We start from the raw sequence: 8,288 nt of genomic DNA on the forward strand, positions 1-8,288 counted from the left end.
TGCCCCCTCCCAACCACATCTCTTTGAGCCTGCATCTTGTCTGAACCCGAGAGACCCCTGCCCTGGCAGCCTGGTCTCATAAACTAGACGTAACATAGTAAATGTAAATCCGACACTCCCAAATTAGTATGATATGTTACTTTTGGTATGGTTACATAAGATGTAACATGGATGGGTAGGTGTATAACACTAAAGCCTAGCAACCCAAAGGTTGCGTGTTCGAATCTCATCACAGAAAATTTAAGAAAAAACTTTAAGCTAACCATTACCCTAACCCTAACCTTAACTCTTAAACCTAACTCCTAACCTTAACACTAACCTTAACCCTAACCACTAACCTTAACCCCTAGCCTTGCTAACGTTAGGTACCTAGCTAACGTTAGCGTTAGCAACCTAGCTAACATTAGCTACAACAAATTGTAATTCGTAATATATCATACGTTTTGCTAATTCATTACATATTGTACGATTTGTCATTCATAACATATTGTACGAATTGTAAGTCGTAACATATTGTACAAATTGCAATTTGTAAAATATTGTTTCATACAAATTGTAATTTGTAACATATCATGCGAAATGGATGATGGACATCCACAAATTAATACATACTATACAAAACGTAACATACCATAGGAATTGGAGTATCCCGGAACGTAACATACAGTGCCTTCAGAAAGTATTCACACCCCTTGACCTTTTCCACATTTTGTTGTGTTACAGCTTCCACTAAGTCAAAAAGAAAACAGGAGCTGCCTCCACTATTCCAGAACCATTTCAACTTCAACATTTCAACATCATCAAATCACCTATGCTTAGTTTAATACAGTGACAACTAAAAGACACCAAAAACAATTTAGTCCAATCAACATAAGCTAAATATGATGTGGCTGTCCATGGTGATTTGTGTGTGTGTGACTGCGTTCAAGTAGAATACATGTTGACTCACCCTACTTGTAGAGAAACGCCAATGACATCCTCTTCTCTTTCATGTTGCCGAAACGGTCTATGACTCTGTCATATAGTACACACTTTTAGTTTTTGTTGTCCTAGGCTACCTGGCTGAAATGCTTGCTCGCTAGCCTAACTTCCTTTCATGGGCAATGATTAGCCAGCTAACTGAACAAAAATATAAACGCAACATGTAAAGTGTTGGTCCCATGTTTCATGAGCTGAAATAAATGATCCCAGAATTGTTTTGTGCACAAATTTGTTTACATCCCTGTTAATGAACATTTCTCCTTCGCCAAGATAATCCATCCACCTGACAGGTGTGGCATATCAAGAAGCTGATTAAACAGCATTATCATTACACAGGTGCACCTTGTGCTGGGGACAATAAAAGGCCACTCTAAAATGTGCAGTTTTGTCACACAGCACAATGACACAGATGTCTCAAGTTTTGAGGGAGCATGCAATTGGCATACTGACTGCAGAAATGTCACCAGAGCTGTTACCAGAGAATTGAATATTAATTTCTCTACCATAATGTCGTTTTATAGAATTTGGCAGTACGTCCAATCGGGCTCACAACCGCAGACCACGTGTAACCACGCCGGCCAGTTTTTTCTGTAAATTACATTCTGCTTTTGATGTGATGTGGTTGGTGTTAAGCCAAATCCAAACTGGCTTCCCTTGACACTTTTGTTTGGTGAGCAGGATCATTCACAGTTGAGCTCACTCAGTTTAGCTCAACGCTGATTGGCTATATATTTTTTAAATATCAGGGTAAGCCAAATGCTCGCTGGCTTCCCTTGCATTCAATGCTACGGGCGACAACAATGTAATTCTCTTTTTGACCAGACAGCATCAGATAGATGGGCTACACATACTGAGAAAGAGGGGTGCTGTTTTGCTCGCTTGGATGCTTTCTCCGGTGAGATACATTCAGCCTCTTGCGAATTGAAGGAAAATTATGAAACACAGCCTGGCTTCCCTTGGCATCCATGAGTACACGTCACTGTTCGGTAAATGGGTAAAAACTAAAAAAGCAGAATATCCCTTTGAGCATTACTGTACACTTTGGATGGTGTATCAATACACCCAGTCACTACAAAGATACAGGCGTACTTAACTAACATTGTAGATTCTCCACAATACTAACCTAATTGACAGAGTGAAAAGAATGAAGCCTGTAGAGAATACAAATATTTCAAAACATGTATCCTTTTTGCATCAAGTAATACTGCAAAAGAATATGGCAAAGCAATTAACTTTTTTTCCTGAACACAAAGTGTTATGTTTGGGGCAAATCCAATACAACACATTACTGAGTATGACTCTCCATATTTTCAAGCATAGTGGTGGCTGCATCATGTTATGGGTATGCTTGTAATCATTAAGACTGGGGAGTTTTTCAGGATAAAAAATAAACGGAATGGAGCTAAGCACAGGCAAAATCCTAGAGGAAACACTGTTTCAGTCTGCTTTCCACCAGACATTGGGAGATGAATTCACCTTTCAGCAGGACAATAACCTAAAACACAAGGCCAAATCTACACTGGAGTTACTTACCAAGAAGACGGTGAATGTTCTTGAGTGACCGAGTTACAGTTTTGACTTAAATCTGCTTGAAAATCTATAACAAGATTTTAGCAATGATCAACAACCAACTTGACAGAGCTTGAATAATTTTGAAAATGATCATGGGCAAATATTGTACAATCCAGATGTGGAAAGCTCTTAGAGACTTACCCAAAAAGACTCACAGCTGTAATCACTGCTAAAGGTGATTCTAACGTATTGACTCAGGGATGTGAATATTTATGTAAATGAGATATTTCTTTATTTCATTTTCAATAAATTTGCTAACAATTTAAAAAACATGTTTTCACTTTGTCATTAGGAGTTATTGTGTGTAGATAGGTGAGAAAAAAATATTTAATCAATTTTGAATTCAGGCTTTAACACAACAAAATGTGGAATAAGTCAAGGTGTATGAATACTTTCTGAAGGCACTGTATCATAGTGTCCCGAATTTACATGTACTATGTTATGTCTACCCCTGAGTCCAGGTGGATTAGCTAAAATACTACAGTAATTTAATTGCATCTCTATGTGGCTCTTGCTCAACGTCCCATCCTATCTGGCTCCACCTAGGGCTGGGCGATATGACCTAAAAATCATATCTCGATTTTTTTAAACTTATGGGCGATTCACAATATATATCTCAATTTTTTAAATGTTTTCTCTAAATAAGCATTGTTTTACAATTAAAGGTCAAATACACTTCATTTCAAACAGTCAGCAATAATCTAATGAATTCCGGGATTGTTAAATTACACATAGGCTAAATATAAGCCTTCCACAATCAGTTTATTAAAATAGTTCAACAGGCTTTTTTTGCAATAATCACTGATCTGGCTTTCAAGTCTGTCTATGAAAATGACATTTTTTGTTACAAATTTAACTAGAACCATGCATAATGCACATTCACTAATAATGACTAACTTCTTGAGGCAGGCATTAGGCTACAGAAAATGAACACAGGTCTCATCAACAATCTCTCAAGCCTACGTGCTAGTGATTAGCCAGCTAATCTTTGTATTTCAAGTTTAGCCAACTTGGATCTATTTGCTAGTTAACAAGGTTGAACAGTTGAATTGTTATGAACATACCCTTCTGTCTGTTTCCAACTGTTTGAAAAGCATGTTAGCCTGTCCACTTAGGTTCAGATATTGAAATCAAGTGGCCTACCTTATTTCTCAGAACGAGAACGAGTTGCCAATTCCTTATATAATTGTGTTTTATATCTTATAGCACATCTATAAAACACTAGACAGCTAGTATATAACAGTCTTTGGCTAAAATGCTGCTAGCAATACGAGGGTATGACACACCAAATGCGTTTGACGGGTCCTTTTTGTCTTCTTCTAATGCCTCTTAAGGGGAAAGTAATCCAAAAGTAACTGAAAGTAATCAAATGACTTTACAGAGTTTGGCTAATCCAACAGTTGTGTTACTGATTACAATTTTGGATAAGTAACTTGTAACTGTAATGGATTACATTTAGAAAGTAACCTACCCAACCCTGCTGACGTCTGCCAGATCTTACAACGCCTGGATAGGTATTTTACACATCAGATAACCACATAGTGGTGAAAAGTACTTTTTTTGGGTATGTGTACTTTACTTTACTATTTCAATTTTTGACTAATTTTACTTCACTACATTCCTAAACAAAAATAATGTACTTTTTACTCCATACATTTTCCCTGACACACCAAAAGTACTTGTTACATTTTGAATGTGCAGAAAATTGTCCAATTCACACACTTATCAAGAGAACAACCCTGGTCATCCCTACTGCCTCTGATCTGGCGGACTCATTAAACACAAATGCTTCATTTGTAAATGATGTCTGAGTGTTGGAGTGTGCCCCTGGCTATCCATAAAAATAAAAATAAAGAACATTGTGCTGTCTGGTTTGCTTAATATTGGGAATGTTAAATTATTCATACTTTCAGTTTTGATACTAAAGTATATTTGAGCAATTACATTTACTTTTGATACTTAAGTATATTTAAAATCTAATACTTTTAGACTTTTACTCAAGTAGTATTTTACTCGTTGACTTTCACTTTTATTTGAGTCATTTTCGATCAAGGTATCTTTACTTTTACTCAAGTATTGTACTTTTTCCACCACTCTGGTGCCTGACTGCACAGCCGATGACGTGGCACACAACCATTGGTTGATGCATGCAACGTCTGAGCAGGGGAGTGCGACCTCTATCTCTCTCTTTCTCTCTCCCTTTCCTTAACCCTTTAACTCTCTCTTCTTGAAAAACGTAGAAAAAAATATTTAACCTTCAACTCCTACTACTAAGAACTAAAATAAGAACTTCCAATAGTTTTTTCAACTTGATGTTTATTTTGGAAATTACAGAGGTCTACCAAGTCAAAAGAGGGGACGTATTCAGCAGTATGCAATGTTTTGGAACGTTCAGATAGAAATATGTTATGTAGAACAAACATGCCTCTCTGACATGTAGAATAAGGAATCACAGCTCCATTCATGGTATTTCTATCTGCAACGTTCGAAAACGTTTGGCAACTGAATGTGGGTATGCCAGCAATGTGTCACGCCCTGACCTTGAGAACCCTGTTATTCTCTAGTTAGTTTGGTCAGGGTGTGCATGTTGACATATCTATGTTATATATTTCTATGTTGGCTGGGTGTGGTTCCCAATCAGAGGCAGCTGTCATTCGTTGTCTCTGATTGGGGTTCATACTTAGGCAGCCATTTTGCCTACCTATGTTGTGGGATCTTGTTTCTGTTTAGGCTTGTTGCGGTTAGCCTTTAGAACTTCACGTTCTGTTGCTTTTGTTATTTTGTCAAGTGTTTGTTTAATAAATAAAAAATGTACGCTTACCACGCTGCACCTTGGTCCGACCATTTATACAACGAACGTGACAGAAGATCCCACCACCAACGGACCAAGCAGCGTGAACAGGAGGAGCAGACATCATGGACATGGGAGGAGATATTAGATGGAAAAGGATCATGGACGTGGGAGGAGATCCAGGCAGGTATGGATCGCCTTCCTTGGGAGAAGACGGAGACAGCGAGGGAGAAAAAACGGTGACTCAAAAGGTCCCGATCACTAAGGAAGCCCGAGAGGCAGCCCCAAGAAAAAATGTTGGGGGGCACACGGGGTAGTGGACAAAGCAGCAGAAGGCCCTGAAAGACCTGCAGCTCAGCACTCTGAGAGAGGAGACCACCACCTTACGGGGGCTGATAGATAAGAGGGAGCAGGAGCTCTCCCTTCAGAAGGAGGCGCTGCAGGAGGCCCACAGGGAGAAGGAGTCAGTGGATGCACAGAGAGAGGAGCTGGCCAGGCAACAGGAGGAGTTGAGAGAGGAGTTAACCCTCCAGCATCAGAGAGCTCGGGCCTTAGAGCAGAGGCTGGCGGAGCCAGGTTTAGCAGAGCCAACTCCCCGCACTCGCTTTGAGGAGCATGTGACCGTGCAGGCACCAGGCTATGCGCCGGCTTTACGCACTGTGCCACCAGTGCGCCTTCACAGATCGGTACGGCCCGTGCTTGCTCCTCGCACCAAACCAGTGGTGCGTGTCTCCAGTCCTGTACAGCCCGTACCTGCTCCTCGCACCAAACCAGTGGTGCGTGTCGCCAGCTCGGTACTGCCCGTGCCTGCTCCTCGCACTAAACCAGTGGTGTGTGTCGCCAACCCAGTACGCCCCGTACATGCTCCTCGCACCAAACCAGTGGTGCGTGTCCCCAGCCCGGTGCGCCCCGTGCCTGCTCCTCGCACCAGACCAGTGGTGCGTGTCCCCAGCCCGGTACGGCCCGTTCCAGTGCCAGAGCAGTCCGCTCCACCGGTGCCTGGCCAGCTCCGGTCGGCTGCTCCACCAGTGCCAGAGCAGTCCGCTCCACCGGTGCCTGGTCCAGCTCCGGTCGGCTGCTCCACCAGTGCCAGAGCAGTCCGCTCAACCGGTGCCCAGTCCAGTTCCGGTCAGCTGCTCCACCCCAGTGCCAGAGCAGTCCGCTCCACCGGTGCCTAGTCCAGCTCCGGTCAGCTGCTCCAGTCCAGTGCCAGACAGTCCGCTCCACCGGGGTACAGTTCAGCTCCGGTCAGCGGCTCCAGTCCAGTGCCAGAGCAATCCGCTCCACCGGTGCCCAGTCCTGCTCCGGTTATCTGCTCCCTACCAGAGCCGGGGCAGTCCGCTTCACCGGTGCCTAGTCCGGGTCCGGTCGTCTACTCTTCCCCCATGCCGGAGCCATCTGCTCCACCGGGGTCTGAGCCGGAGCCAGACGTCAACCCCTCTCCAGGGTCGGGGCCTCCCACACCAGGGTCCAGACAGGGCTTGGTGCATCATGGGAGGACTGAGAGGGAGGCATCGCGCCGGGGTCCAGACCGGACCAGGTGTGCTACGGGGAGGCAGGAAAGGAGAGGAGTGTACTGCGTCCGAAGCCGGAGCCACCACTGAGGCTAGATGCCTACCCGGACCCTCCCCTATTGAGTCAGGTTTTTGTGGCCGGAGTCCGCACTTTTGGGGGGGGTACTGTCACGACCCTGACCTTGAGAACCCTGTTATTCTCTAGTTAGTTTGGTCTCTCTGATTGGGGTTCATACTTAGGCAGCCATTTTGCCTACCTATGTTGTGGGATCTTGTTTCTGTTTAGGCTTGTTGCTGTTAGCCTTTAGAACTTCACGTTCTGTTGCTTTTGTTATTTTGTCAAGTGTTTGTTTAATAAATTAAACATGTACGCATACTACGCTGCACCTTGGTCCGACCATTTATACAACGAACGTGACACAATGCCATATTAGAATGGCAATTTGCATAGCATTTTTACTCATCTCAACAATATTACATAAATTACTTTACATCAGCTTTTATAGTTAGGCCTAGTTAAGGATTGTTAAATGAGGACTGATGTCAAATTTGAACAAATTATGGATTTATTTTGGGTCCAAACATGAATATTCAATTACATTGAAATTAAGGCATTTTCGGATGGTGTATATAGTTCAATGTCCTTCAATTTCAAATGATCCATGTTCTTCCATCATGTTTTCCACATGTTCAGACTACATTTTGAGATAATATGTGACAAAGTGCAGTTTTTCTATTACTATTATAAGCATTATTTTATAGATTATCTGTAGTCTGAATATTGATTAATTGACACCAAGGCGAATGTAGTTTAACCAATTTATATTGCATAATAGTGTGTTGACAACAATTCAATAAAATGTTTCACCAAAATAAGTATTTTTAATAAAACATTTATTTACCAGATTCTTAGTCCACAATAGTCTACCTTTTACGGACATATCAACTGCCTGGTTGAGCACAGTTTTACAAAATATTTGATATTTTTTAACCTTTTTACATTTTAACTATTTATTTACATATTCTTACTCTTCAAGGTCTCTACTAGCAGGATCGGTGCAATATTCATCCCTCACCAACTGAATTCTTGCCTTTTATCCCATATCTTTGGTGACTGATTTTGAGTTTTCTTACAGCCCTCCAAGCGAGTGCCACAAGTATGAACTTCCCAAAATAAAATAAAATAATTTATGCAATATAAATTGGTTAAACTACATTCGCCTTGGTGTCAATTAATCAATATTCAGAGTGATGCCTACTAAGATGGAGCTGATAGAGATGAGCCAGCAGATCAACATGAACTGTGAGTAGGCCTAACCATATGTATGGTATGTGTGTTTAAAGGGAACATTTTGTGAGTGTCTTTTTTCTGTGATACCGCTCCTGCATTTTCTCTATCCTTTTCTCTGTTATGTCTCCCTCTTAATACA

This window comes from Coregonus clupeaformis, chromosome 15, assembly GCF_020615455.1.
Source record: "Coregonus clupeaformis isolate EN_2021a chromosome 15, ASM2061545v1, whole genome shotgun sequence".
In the NCBI taxonomy this organism is placed as follows: Eukaryota; Metazoa; Chordata; class Actinopteri; order Salmoniformes; family Salmonidae; genus Coregonus; species Coregonus clupeaformis.